Genomic DNA, 14940 nt, shown 5'->3' with positions numbered 1-14940 from the left:
ACTGCTGATATATATCTGACCTTGGAAAACAAAGTTTTCCTCTTATTTTTAACTGTTTTCCATGGATTTCTGGATCTTCTTTGTCACATCAGAGGCCTTAGAGGAGAGCTCGTCAGATCTACAAAAACAAAACAAAACAATCAACAACTAGCAATCCAAGAGCTATTGGGGCAGGTATGCAAGACATACAATTAAGATTAAAGAACAGGGTGCCCGTGAGTAGGGATGGGTGATAAAACCTATCAGTTTGCATTTAAAGGTGAACTTCCCAGATTTGCATTTCCCCCCCCCCCCAAAAAAAAGATTTGAAGCCTAATGCATTTATCTTTCAAAATCTACATGGCTCTGCATTTTGCAATGCAGTTCTCCAACCAAGTAATGTGTCCAAAAATTCATATATTACATATATCAAATGAAAGTGGCATGCAAAAATGCATTGTGTTAGGGGACATACATTGCAAAAATATATGTATTGCAAAAATGCATTGCCAAACAACAACAACAACCATAGACAAAATTACATATAAATATGGATATTATGAGAAATTCACATAAAATGCAGATGAATTTCATGAGTGCATTAGATGAAATGCAAACTCCTGTGGTTAAACGTGAGACACAAGCCTACATTTTAGTACATTCTCAAACTTCATTGTCATTAGGAAAAAATATGATGGACCCCTAAGTGTACTAGATATCGCAGACAATGTGAACAGGGTGATGAGAACCTTGGGTCTCATCCCTAGAAACAATACACTATACATAACAGCCCTGTAAATAATATGCTATACATAAAACATTTTCCCCATCACTCAAAAAAGATGACAACTAACTTTGACATGAGGAAGAGAGATTCCACTTAAGAACTTAAGATTCCACTGGAGAAAAGAGTAATAGTTTATGGGTTCTGTGTGTATGGGTGGATGGGGGTGGGGGTGGAAGCTGCCATGCTTATATTATGCTGGAATCTCATTAGAGATTTTTTAATAAACACCACTTATGCATAAAATGAAATTATAACTTAATTTACAACCATGTTCTGATTCTAACAACCACTGGAAACAGCCAGCCCAAATTCCTGACCCCAAACTGAACCCAGACAGAATCATTGTACGATTCCATCAATTTAAAATATTGTCATAGCAGGACCCAACTTGTGCCAGTAATTAAGAAATACTACATGGTGCTGATAGAATGCCATTTCAGCCCTGTGTGTGATTTATAAAAATCATTCTTTTGAGTGCATTCCAGTGCACTGAAGCTTGATACTAAAAGCTCTTTTACCAATTATTATTCTGTTTGGGGAACATTAAAACATAATCTACCATGAATTCATAATCCATAGTTTCTCTCTTTAATAATACAGACAGTAATGAGATAGTTGAGTTGAAGTGTATGGGTGGTGGGGAGGAGATGTAAACTAAGCGAGTACCTTTGTTTTCTGCCTATAGAAAATAAATTGCTCTAAAACACTTTAAAACAAACAAACAAAAAAACCTTGTTCAGAAATGTGTGTATTGCAGGGCAAATTGCAATCACTGTTTCATAGCAACAATAATTTAAGAACATAGTGTTACACACCACCACAATTTCCAACCAAGCAGTGTGAGTTTTCAGGGGTTCTAGGCATTTATCCAGGGTTCATGTTTCCTCTTGGAAATGAGACACAGTGCAGACTATGTCTTTAGGATACAGTTAAACCTCGGTTGTTCAACATACCGGTAATCCATTCCAGAAGACTGTTTTACTTCTGAAACGTTTGACAACCAAGGTGTGGATTCCAATTGGTTGCAAGAGCTTCTTGCACTCAAGCGGAAGGCATGTTGGACATTGTGTTTCCGAAAAAATGTTCAAAACCCAGGTTTTTTGTGTTCGGGAGCCAAAACGTTCAAAGAGGAAGCAGTTCGAGAACTGAGGCTTGACTGTATATGGTTTATTTACACATATATACAACCTGAGCCTATAATAAGGGGGTTCACTGCATTAACGCCCCCAAAGCGTCTTGTTTCTCGCAATACATGACCAATTTAAATCTATTCATTTAATTAGGTTTACTCTAAGTAGAACTTCAATGGCTACAACCAGTTACCTATTAGGTGGTACTCAACTATGTTTTGTTCAGAGGAGACCTACTAAAAGCAATGGATCTAACTTAGTCATGTTCATTAATGTAAACACTTAATTAATATTACATATTTTTATTATTATTTAAGGTTTCAATTGGTTGTAGTGTGAAATATTGTATTTTACTATTGCGCTGTAATTGTCAACCACCTTGGGATCTTAACTGATGAAGTTAAGTTGGGGGGCATGAATAAATGTGATGCCCTTGAGATGTAGTTGGACTACAATTCCCATCAGCCACAGCTATGAAGGTCAATAGTCAGGGGTAATTTTTAGTCCATCAACAGCTATGATTAGTTGGACCTGCCTGACATTGACTCAGGCTTCACTTAGAGTCTGTCCGTCCCCCACCAGCCCTTCTAGTCCCATTGGGCACCAGTCTCCTATGGAAGCACTTACTGAAGTATGCACCAATAGGATCCCCTAATGCCATGGTGGCCTGTTTAGGAAAAAAACTGCAAGTATTTGCCCCAAACTTGGAAGCTTCCTAAAGGCATTTGACTAGCAAAGCTGGACATGGAGGCAATTCTGAACATATAAATCCAACTGGGATTCTCAGTGATCACCGGCCACCACTGCTGGATTTGTAGGTGTGTTTTTCTTCCATGAGGTTTTTCCGGTTTGCTCTCCTCTTGCCCAATGCAAAATAGGTCCTCATACTGTATGGAGGTGAAGCTAAGCTTGTGATGCACAGAAACCTCTCCCCCCTACCCCAACCCCAATCATATATTTTCAGAAATTTCTTTAGAACATCTCTCTTAACACTCTTATTTTACTAATAACATGCTTAGGGTGAACAGAAGTGATTTATGGCACAATAAACAGTAATACACAGTGTACAGGGTAAGCCAGGGTTAGTACTTGAATGCTAAGCAATACCATACTTCAGCTTTTCTGTACATGCTGTTGCATTTATATTACATTATTCCCATTGTGGTTGCTGTAGTGACTATTTATAGATCTTGCTCTCCGACAGTTTCTTATGCTACTTCAAAGTACAAGTAAATTAAATAAACCACAGTGCAGCTATTGTGATAGGTAAGAAAAGGGGGGTATTTATTTGAATATTAAGCATAGATAAGGATTCTCGGGAGGTTGCTGCTTTGTAGCATGCTCACAAAACTTAATATTCAAGGTTTTACCACACAGGACTCTTTTTATAAGATTACTTGTGGAAATATCACCCCCCCCCTTTGTTTCTGCCTTGGCAAGAAAAAGTATCTGGATTCTTGTAGAATATATACTTCAGGCTTGGAAATTACTTTATTATGTTTCAAAGCCCTAATTAAGCTGTGATGAGTGACCCACTTTCACCGCCGGTGAGCCCCATAACATTTGTAAATTGAAGAATATTAAAAACCACTCTCTAAGCAACCCAAGATTGCATGAAAACCAACACTTATACCCTGTGAAATTCTTCCACCCACCCACTGAGATGTGTGGGATACAAGCTCTTCTCCTCACTTCAGAGTTGATTTAGCTGAATAAGGGTTTAAAGACAGGTTAAAATCTGGCCTCTGGTTCATTGGTGTGCCTGATAACAATAAAGTTGTAGTTAGCACATAGAGTACTTGAGTTGGTAGAACCATTACTGGACTGGGAATGCTTACGGAATTCCTTCTTTGTTAATTCTGCTTCAAAACCAAAACACAAGCCTTCCTGAAATAATGTATATATCAGAATAGGACCGTCTGCATGCAAGATGTCCTACCAATTTAGTATGGCTCTTCCCTGAGGCAGTGGTGGTTAGAGATCCATGTATACCACTTTGAGTGCCTTTGGGGAAAGGTGGGCTACAGGTGTGGTAATAACTTAAAATAAATGAAAAAGTGTGTATTTTAGGATAAGAATGTCTATAGGGTTGCATATTTGGGAGGGATGCATTTTTATATGTGTGTTTGTGAGAAGCTTTGTTCAATATGTAATACTTTTTATGCCTAAAAAGCTTCATACGTTATGTTTTTGCAAAAACATAATGGAATGGATCAAATAAATGTGAAGCTGACACAGACTGGAAATAGGCAGGGCCCAATATATATTTTTGGACTAAGGTGGAACCCTGAGACTGGTCTTCCAGTCACTTGCTGTACCAGTTCAGACTGCAGGTGGGAGATCAAATATTCCTACTCTTTCTGTCTCTGCAGATGCTTAGGGAAAAGAGCCTCCCCCCACCCCGAGCTACTAGTTTACTATGTGTATAAGAAAAGTCTGGGTGCTTGATCTGGCCAAAGACCCACCTAGTCCAACATTCTGACCTCACAATGGGCAATCAGATACCCCAATACTGGAAGCCTGAGCACAGCAACACTCTTCGCATCTGTGGTTTCCAGCAACTGATATTCAGAAACTTACTGCCTCTGACCATGGAGGAATCATAACTAGTAGACCTATTCTCCATAAATTTGTCTAATGCTCTTTTACAGCCATCAAAGTTGGTGGGCACCTCTGCTTCAGATGCAGTTTTTGTTCAACACCTCAGCTGCAATGAGTATTAGCCAGAGATGCTCGAGGAATTAATTCAGTCTTTGCTAATTTATATACAGAGCAGCCGAAGAAAATAAGAAAAGCCCTGCTCCTAGAACATCTAGTCCAGCATCTTGTTCTCACAGTGGTCAAACAGATGCCCAAGGGAAGCCCACATGCAATGCATGAGCAGGGGCGAAGGAAGGCGTCGTGACACCCAGGGTAGGTGTCACTACGTAGGGCGCATGTCTGGCGTTGTTACGTGTGACCCATGTGTCGTATGTAGCGATGTCGCACGTGCTGTATAGTGGTTTGGCGCCGGCACCGCTCGAGCACTGTATGGATGGTGCCAGGATCCCTCCAGCACTGCTGCAGCCGCGAGCAGATGATCCTGGCAATGTCCGTACGGCACTGGAGCGGCACTGACGGCAAACCGCTAACTACAGTGCATGTGTGGCGTCGCACGCATGCGCTGTACGTAGCGACACTGCACATGCACCATATAGCAGTTTGATGCCGACGCCACTCCAGCGCCGTATGGATGGTGCCGGGATCCCTCCGTCACTGCTGCAGTCATGAACGGAGGAGCCTCCAAAGGCAGCGTGGTGGCTGCTCACGCCGCCGTGAGCCCCTGTGGGGTGACTTCTTGTCACCCCCGCAAACATGGAACCCCGGGCACACTGCCCCCCCCATTGTGACGCCACTGTGCATGAGTGCAACAGAGCTCTTGAACGACACACATCAGAGATCACATCACCATCTGGAGGGTGACACATTGTCTGCCCCTGAGCGCAGCCCCTTGCCTTAGGGATGTAAGTTGCCACTTATTTCATTCCTTTATTGTTGTTCTAGTTTGCTTTGCCTAGTTTGAAACTAAACCTGAATTCCAATTTCGTTAGCGAATACTCCTGGCTTTTCAGTTGCCTGCAGACCACCTCTTTTGCACCCTCACTGTGCAATATTGTCTGCTTTGTGATAGATATGTCACTTGCTGTAATCATCACATGGTATCTCCCTTTTTAATTTGTTTCTTAATCTGATACATCAATGTTGTGTTCGAGTTGCAACCACGAGTCTTGTATCTTATGCCAAAAGATCAATCAAGGGCAAAGACTTGCACTAGTAGGCCATGTTCCATTTGTCATGTGTCATATTTGAACAAGCTGGCACACAGCAGCTCAACAATTGTAAAACCGTCTCAGAGGATGGCCATCATTTTAAAAGCTTGTTGCTGAAGTCCTTCAAGGGTTCTCCTGGCAAATAAACCCTTGACCTCCCTATTAAATGATGAGCATCATTTTCAAAGCTTTCCCCAGTGTCTGAGATCTGGAAGAACTGACCCTCACTAAACAACCTAGGTTGACATGTGATTTTGAAGGGAAGAGGGGGAGCAAGGGGGGGGGAGAATCCAACACATTCTGCTCAACCTCGACACAACAAAGGTCATTTAGGGTTAAGAAGTGAAAGTACTTCAAGATTGCTGGGCATGCTCAAAGTTCATCTCTCAAGTCTCCCAGCCATAAATTAAATATGTTATGGCTTTCAGTGCCATTGGTTTATCTGGACGGGTTTACATATTACAGATACATTATTTATATTTTCCACTAAGTGCTCGGGGGTTGCCAAGGTTTCTCTTAAGTTGCACATTTAGCAAATGAAACAACAACAAAAAGTGAGAGAGAGGGAGCAGGTTTGGTGCTGTTTGAGTGCTTTGAAATTACTTCTTGATTTTTACAACAACCAAGCATTTTGTGAAACGGCTGAAAGTTTTTGTTCATATTTGGTACCATATTTTATTTACCCCGAATAAGACATTAAACACAGCTCCTAATGCTTAGCTTTTTTTGTTATCCAAATTACAAATCAAGATGTCAACTGAGCCATCAAGAGACCTTTCCCAGCTTTCCACTAGGGCTGCAGCTAAAGATTCTTTTATTCACCTTTCCTTTGTTTCAAACAAACTCCCTTGTGTTAAAGAACACGTCATATATCTTGGAATCATAGATGTTTGAAATAATTTAATACAACAATTACAAAAATTACAAAAAAAATAAAGCACTCTTCTTATCTTTTATGCTTCTCACTCTCCCTTTCTGCCTTTTGCCCTTTGCAGCTCAAAGCTCCCATTCACTTTTCCCAGGACCTGCTTCAGCTGTGCCAACTTCTGCTGATGACCCTCTCGCCTTGGGTCCTCACCGCTCCTTTTCCAATGTCACACTTCTCTTCTCTTTCTGCTCTACCCAGCTCCTTAACTATGAGGGCTGTTACACAAGCAGCACTGGTATTGGTGTCATGTGTTGCAAATTCTTGCCATGCATATCTGAATATGTATTTGTAGGCATATTTTCTAAACATACTTTCCAATACCAATTTCTAAACGTATTGTCTCTCAAGCTCTAAAAGTAACTTATCATGACATACGCATTTTTATGTGTGTTTTTTAACCCACATTGCAAAATTTGGTGTAGTGAAGGCGGAGGAGAACTGTGTTCCATTAGCACATTACTTTTTGGAGTTGTAGATCAGGTCAGATCATATAATCCACAGAGATCAAATTAATCAATGATCAGTAGCAATCTGTGGGGCAGAGCAGGATGCAGTGTCCTGGTTCCCCTGGCTCACCCAAGCAGATGTCACTACTGGTAACTGCCCTTGCAGTGTTTTAATGTTCCAACCATGTTGGATCTCCCATCTAAATGGTACCCATGTGCTCAGGCTCTGCTCACATGGTTGGAGCATCTAAACATTGTCATAGCCAGTGCTATTTCCCCACAGAAAAAGAGGTACCGGAACTCACCATGAACGGCTCCCTTGTTCTCTTATAATTGCAATGGTTCCCACCTGAAAGGTGCTAGAACTGAGTTCCGGTGAGTTCTGGCTGGGTAAAAAAGCCCTGGTCCTAGCAGCTCTAGAGTGTCAGGCCTGTGGAATTCTCTCCCTCCCCTCCTGGTGTTTTCAAGGAGCTGGGAGGAAACAAGAAAGCTTTTACTTATGATTTGTTCAGCCAAACTGGTAACAGACAAATAACTTCAGTCTTTCCTCCATGATGGAGTTGCTCACTCTGGCTCCTCCTTCTTCCACCTTCCCCAACAGCACCGGCCACTATGGGACCGTCCCATTGACAAATGTCTCTGCGTACACAGTTCTTGTACCCTCAAAGACTGTCACGTCCTGGGGGCGGAGGATCCTCTATGCTGTTGAAGTGTTTGCTGGCTCCTCTAACCCCTCCCTTACTTCTCCTAACCCTGCATAGCTTGGCTGCACACCTATCTCTGCTTTGTTATTTCCCTCATAGCTTGGCTGTAATTCAGTACAGTACTGTCTTTCTGCTCCCTGTCAACTACAGGAGGGGGGGGGCATCTCCACCATTCCCTCTGCCTCTCCATTCCAGTCCCTGACACAGAGTAGGGATGGAGCAGTGGGACAGGAATTAAATTCAGTTCACATTTAAGGTAGAACCAGTACACTTTCCAAAACAATATGTGAACGAAAACACAGCCAGCCTTAAAAAATGATATACTTCTCTGAATTTTGTAATGTATTTTGTCTAACCACATACCCCCGACACTCACTAAAGTCCCTGATATGAAATACACATACTGACCACTATTCAGGGTTTCCTTTACTGCCTGTAGAATAAGAGATGAAAACAGCCCATGAGGAAATGGACTTTTCGTACCCACGTGGGACCTCCTCACTTCACAGCAGGTAGTATGAAGGATCATGAGGCCACCACCTTGCTGAAGCTAAGCAGGTTTACAACTGGGAGACCGTCCGGGGACCCACAAATATGCTGCCTTGGATGAAATATAAATGTATGGAATTTTGCTGAAGCGGTGGAATTCTGGGCTATACGATTTCAATAGGAGGGAGACATATCACATTTTGAGTGTAATCACTCCCACCACGTAGCAAGTTCCTGTGTGTGGAAACACACTTTCTGATGTTTTTCCCACACAAGTCAGGGGTGAATCACCTCCAGCCATTTCCCCCCAAACCACACCTACCTGCTCCATACCTGAAATCATGTGTGGTATCTGGTGTATGGCAGGTACAGATGTGGCTGCCAATGCACAATCAATAACCTTAAAATTTGAAAGCCCTTGGCCCTTGGGCCTGGTTCAGAAGCTCCAGCTGGTGCAGAATGTGGTGGCCAGAGAAACGGGGGCACCTGGCTGCCAATATGTGGCGTCACTGTTAAAACATCTGCACTGATTGCCCATCTGCTACCAAGCCGGGTTCAAGGTCCTTGTGTTAATTTTCAAAGTTCTTAGGTCAAACACCTTAGGTTCAGTGAACCCCAGAGACTGTCTGCTCAACCACTCAGATCATCTGCAGGAGCCTGGCTGGCCCTTCCTTGGGTTGACAAGGCTCATTTGGCAAGAAGAAGAAACTGAGCTTTCGGTATCATCAGATCTGTCCTGTGGAGTACTCTTGCTAATACAGATTCAGCAGTCACTTTCTGTTTTGACTTTTAAACACACACCTCGGTTTAAGTATGCTTCGGTTTGAGTACTTAAACTGAAAGTACTCTGTGGACCCGTCTGGAACAGATTTATCCACTTTCCATTACTTTCAATGGGATAGGTCACTTCAGGTTAAGTACGCTTCAGGTTAAGTATTGACTTCCAGAACCAATTACTCTCATACTTTGGGTTAAGTACACTTCAGGTTGAGTACTCCGTGGACCCATCTGGAACGGATTAATCCACTTTCTATTACTTTCACTGGGAAAGTTCGCTTCAGGTTAAGTACGCTTCAGGTTAAGTACAGACTTCCGAAACCAATTGTGTACTTAAACTGAGGTACCACTGTACTGAAAACTTCTGTATTCTGTCAAGCCTATGCAATCAATTAAGAATATAACTCTCCATAATGTTGTTGTTCTTGTTTAGTTGTTTAGTCATATCCGACTCTTCGTGACCCCATGGACCAGAGCACGCCAGGCACTCCTGTCTTCCACTGCCTCCCGCAGCTCGGTCAAACTCATATTAGTAGCTTTGAGAACACTGTCCAACCATCTCATCCTCTGTCGTCCCCTTCTCCTTGTGCTCTCCATCTTTTCCAACATCAGGGTCTTTTCCAGGGAGTCTTCTCTTCTCATGAGGTGGCCAAAGTATTGGAGCCTCAGCTTCAGGATCTGTCCTTCCAGTGAGCACTCAGGGCTGATTTCCTTCAGAATGGATAGGTTTGATATTCTTGCAGTCCACGGGATTCTCAAGAGTCTCCTCCAGCACCATAACAGTTAGCTGATTTCTGATTTCAACTTTCCTAATTTGGATTTGGTGTGTGATAGAATTCTTGTACATATTTTTTATTTAACCTATGTCTGCTGTAGATGGATCTGTGTAGTATATGCCAAGGCTGTGCATTCAGCTCACAAGAGGTCTTCACCATACCATGATAAAAAAAGGCTGCACCCTAGATCACACCCAACACTTCCCTCTATGGCTGCCCATTGCAGGGCATTTTGTGGGGTGTAAGTTGACCTTCAGGGGAAAAAAATGTTTGCCGTGACTGACCTTCCCATCAGAGAGCTTTGAGAAACTCTGAATGCTCTCCAGAACACTTTTCAAAACCTCTAGCCATAAACAAACCATCAGTATCAAAACCAGTCAGTAAAAAATGTTATCGATAACCTTGAGCATTTGTTTCCTAGTGAGCTTCAGTAGGTATTTTTTAAATAAAAACAAACACACGTTTCTGGGGCCCAGATCATCTTTTTGTTGCTGTTTTTAAAGTGAGATATTCTTGTTTATTGTGTAGAGAGATGGTCTGTGGGAGCTGTAAGGGGTGACAGATAATCCATAACTTTCCCTTCTCTCCATCACCTCACACACCCTTCATTTGAACTGGGGCACTTTTGATATCCCACCATCTCCCTTGGAATGCATGTCTCATTCCTCTGTTGCCTCTTTGTAAATGCTTCAGATCTACACCTACAGCTCTGGACGTTTAGAAAGTTTGAAGGTTGACTTTCCTCTTGGAGATGGTGTTTAAAATACCCTGACTTTTTAAAAAAGAGTTGCTTCTCATTGCCCTTGTTAATTGTTCTGTTTGATACTATTAACACATAATTGTAATTCAGGGTTTTTTGTTTAATTAATAAAATAAAATAAAATATATGAGATATATCTGTACAGTAGGGTTGTGGAACCTCAAGCCCAGGGCCAAAACACATCCCTTTGGGATCCTCAGTTGGCTCATGGGACTTACCCCAGGCCACAGTCTTCACCTAGCCCTGCTTGCACCTTCCCCAGGTGATTTTGCCTGGCTGAAATATGTTGCAGCTGGTGCTGGATTCAGTGGCCAGATTGTTCACTAGGTAGAATGGTCTGACCATATACAGTATTGTTCTGGCTACCAATCTTTCTGGGCTCAATTCCAGGTGCTGATTTTGACCTATAAAGACTTGTACAGCTCAGGACACCATATCACATGAACTGACATGGGCCCTCTGATTGTCATTTGAGGCCCTTCTCTCTCCCTGGAAGGTCCAGAGGGTGGCAACATAAGAATGGGTCTTTTCATTGGTGGCTCCCTGCTTCTGGAATGTTCTCCCCAGGAAGATTTGCCAGGAACCATCTTTATCTACATTTAGGCACCAGACAAAAGCTTCCCTTGTTACCTGGGCTTGTGGCTCTTACTTTGAAGGGTTTCAAAAATTCTCTTTTAATAAGGTGGGATTTGTAAGACTTGTATTTTATGTGTCTGGATGTGCTTCTTAGATATTTATTGGTTGCATTTGTTATCACTGATGTTAGTATAAACACTAACATCAGTACAGTATATTTTTTGAAGGCACACTGGGTCACTTTTGTGAGGAAAGCAACATATTAATTGGATAAATACTAATAGTTAAATCATTTTACAGGGGGCCTTGTCCAAAGATGAGTTTGAAGGGCTTAAAAAATTGTTTTGTTCTGTTTGAAACATTTTTACTGTGCCTTACTATATTTAAAACTTCCAAGGTAGCTTACGAATGGAACCTAAGCAAGTTTATTTAGTTATGTTTTCCAAAGTGAGCTTCATTACAATAGCCATTGTAAAATACAGAATTAAGACTTACTTTCATAATAAAAAACTGACCTAGGTATATGGGGGTGGGGAATATGGTGGGATGGTTTAGCATTTAACCATTTGCAAGTGCCCAAAGTGTCGAAATTAGTTCTTATCCTGGGAGAAATATAAAAATCTGCTGGGGGCGGAACAACACCTTAATGGCTATTTCCCATTGAAACCATTACAATTAAGAGAGTTAATATGGACAATGGGAGGCTTACAGGGAACTGCTGGATTTTACAGGAGGGGAACCAAAACTGAAATCTATGGAAAACATAGGGAGCCAAGTTACAGATTGGTTGCAATATTATCTGTTATATGATATGTTTAAATTATATGGAAATAATGGATTTCTAGACCAAAGCAGAAAGACAGCTCAAAATTTGAAAAAAGAGCTCTTACAAAATGAGGATAAACTCTTGTCTAAAGCAGGCATCCCCAAACTTCGGCCCTCCAGATGTTTTGGACTATAATTCCCATCTTCCCTGACCACTGGTCTGGTTAGCTAGGGATCATGGGAGTTGTAGGCCAAAACATCTGGGGGGGGCACAGTTTGGGGATGCCTGGTCCAAAGTGTGTGTGTGTGTGTGTGTGTATTAGAATGGGAAACATAGACGAGCTAGTTAAAGTTTCAATGACACACTGGGCTATAGATATAGGACACAATATATATCTTGACCTCTGGGAGAAACTTTGGAAAAGTGACCTGAAATCCACTGTATGTTATTCATTGAAAGCAAATTATTTGAAAACAATTGATGGTACCTAACTCCGAGTAGGTTGGCTAAGATTTATAAAACAGAATCAGAAATGTGTTGGAAGTGTAAAGAAGTGGAGGGAACCTTTTTTCACATCTGGGTGGTCATGTAAAAAGACAAAAGTATATCGGGAAATGATATATAATGAATTGGAAAAAAATAAAATAAAACTACTTTTTGTTAGGAATAACCCAGACAGAAATTCCTTGGAGAAAGGTTATGTATGCAACAACTGCATCCCGTGTTTTGTTAGCCACCAAATGGAAAGTGAACAAGGTCCAAAGTAAAGAGGATTGGCAACTTAATTTGACACAATATGCAGAACTTGCAGATTTCACACATAAAATAAGAGAGCAAAAGAACATATGTTTAAAGAAGAGTGGAAAACATTTATTGAATATATTGAAAATAACTGTACAGTGGTACCTCGCAAGACGAATGCCCTGCAAGACAAATTTTTCGCAAGGCGAATGCGTCTTGCGATCTGATGGTGACTCGCAAAACGAATTTGTTTTGTGAAAAATTCATATTGCGAATTGCGGTTTCCCATAGGAAATTTAATTAATGCGTTCCTATGGGCAAAAAAAGAAATTTCCATGCATTCCTATGGGAAACCACGATTCACAAGATGAATTTTTCGCAAAAACGAATTGACTCACGGAACGAATTAAATCCGTCTTGCGAGGCACCACTGTACAGCTGAAAATGCTGGCAGCACTAAGATAAATTAAACAGAGTAAATAATTTTTGATGGGTGTTAAAGTGGGGAAATGATTTGAATGGTTATAGTAAATTTTGCAGGAAGTATGATATGTAAAATGTACCATGGAAGGAGAAGGGAAGTCATTGTATATCTTAAAGTTTTTAAAATGTTTATTTTGAAATGTAAAATTGAAAACTTAAAAGAAATTATTATTTTTTGAAATAGTTCTTATCACTGGATACACCAGAATCTGTTTTTGTCTCTGAATTACATTTGCCATGTGATCATCATGGGAAAAGGTACCATATTGATTACACTTCTAAAGCTAATGATGATCAGCAAGGTAGGTAATTGCAATAGTTTTGTGTGTTCAGTGCTAATCTTTATAAAATGTCAAGGAAGACATTCTGCTCTGCAGACTGGTTGGCTGGCTAGCTAGCTAAGGAGAGGAGGAGACTACTGAAGAATAAGAAAATGCTATTCCAAAGGTTCTATGAAGCAACATTTAATAAAATTCAGACCAGTTCTAGCTGACCTGGGAGCCAAAATGGTTTTGCCTAAAACTTTGTGAAACCAGCCTATAGTAGAAGTCAACTGAAAGCAGAGAACAGTGAGTTCTCCGGAACAGCAGGAAGTTGATCTGAGAAAGGTCGGTGCTTAGTTGAATCTTTATATACTTGGAGCAAGATGCCTTTCAAATCCCAACTATGCAAGTGAGAAAGCAAGCTATTAAATTGAGGGTGAGGAGCCTCAGGGTGGGGATGACTTATACCAGGCATCCCCAAACTTTGACCCTCCAGATGTTTTGGACTACAACCCCCATCATCCCTGACCATTGGTCCTGTTAGCAAGGGATCATGGGAGTTGTAGGCCAAAACATCTGGAGGGCTGCAGTTTGGGGATGCCTGACTTATATACTGTCTTTGTTCAGTTTCCTCAGTAAAGTGACACCAGACTTTTTTTCCCCTCTGGACTTTGTATTACAGACAACCCCCAATTTGTGCAGCGGGGCTTTTCCTAGCCCCCTCTGCATTGACGGAGCCTGCATAAGCCCGGCTCCCATTCTTCCCTCTTCCGGGTCCAAACTACCCATGTATTAATTGTCACGCATCAATTGAAGATGCGCAAAATGGTTGCTACCCAACTTTAAGTGACTGTGACTTTGCTAAAATAGCTATCAGAAACGTGGTGACTAGGAATCGATCGTTTATTGTACAGTCACAGACTCACTAAAACAGAGCATACACAGATAATAGAAACATAAGCATTGAAACATACACTTCTTTAAAATACAACGCGATACTAAGGATAAAACACTCACAAATTCACAATACAAAAGATGAAACATGAAATACAGCTTGCTATTTAAATACATTCTCATTCCAATTGCAATTTTTAAAATCATCTTATGAGACCTTTGAGCAAAGAAGAGAAACTTGGTCACTAACTCTGGTGTTACTTTGTTTTTTTGTCAGCCAATAAATATTCCAGGTGCCATTCCACTGTCCTAGCAGGGTGTTTCTTCATAAGGGATGTGGGGCAAGAAGCAAATAGTCTATTAGGTTCCTCTGCAGGAATATTACTTACAAATAAGACACAACTCAAACTTTTGACTACTTCATCTCCCACGGGGACATAAAACAATCATGATATAGGAAAGGCATGGTGATTTTTGAGGGTAGTAAAATTATACAGATATGTAGCATATCCAGTAAATTTAAAAAAATCAAACCAATATATGTTTGCAAGCATGTTATGTGGGCATTGGGTAGAAAATATTGGCAATCAATAACTTTGATTCGTTGTTCCAGAATAGATTTTACAGCGGCT

At 41.2% G+C, this 14940-nt stretch overlaps 1 protein-coding gene across 4 annotated transcripts in view; it reads left to right on the top strand.

The window, feature by feature from the left end:
* RBFOX1 (RNA binding fox-1 homolog 1) overlaps nucleotides 1-14940 on the top strand; it is an 882054-nt gene that overhangs the window by 361802 nt on the left and 505312 nt on the right. The window lies entirely within an intron of this gene.

The sequence above is a fragment of the Zootoca vivipara genome, chromosome 13 (genome assembly GCF_965207765.1).
Source record: "Zootoca vivipara chromosome 13, rZooViv2.hap1.1, whole genome shotgun sequence".
NCBI classification, from domain to species: Eukaryota; Metazoa; Chordata; class Lepidosauria; order Squamata; family Lacertidae; genus Zootoca; species Zootoca vivipara.
This window is presented reverse-complemented; position numbering and strand designations above follow the sequence as displayed.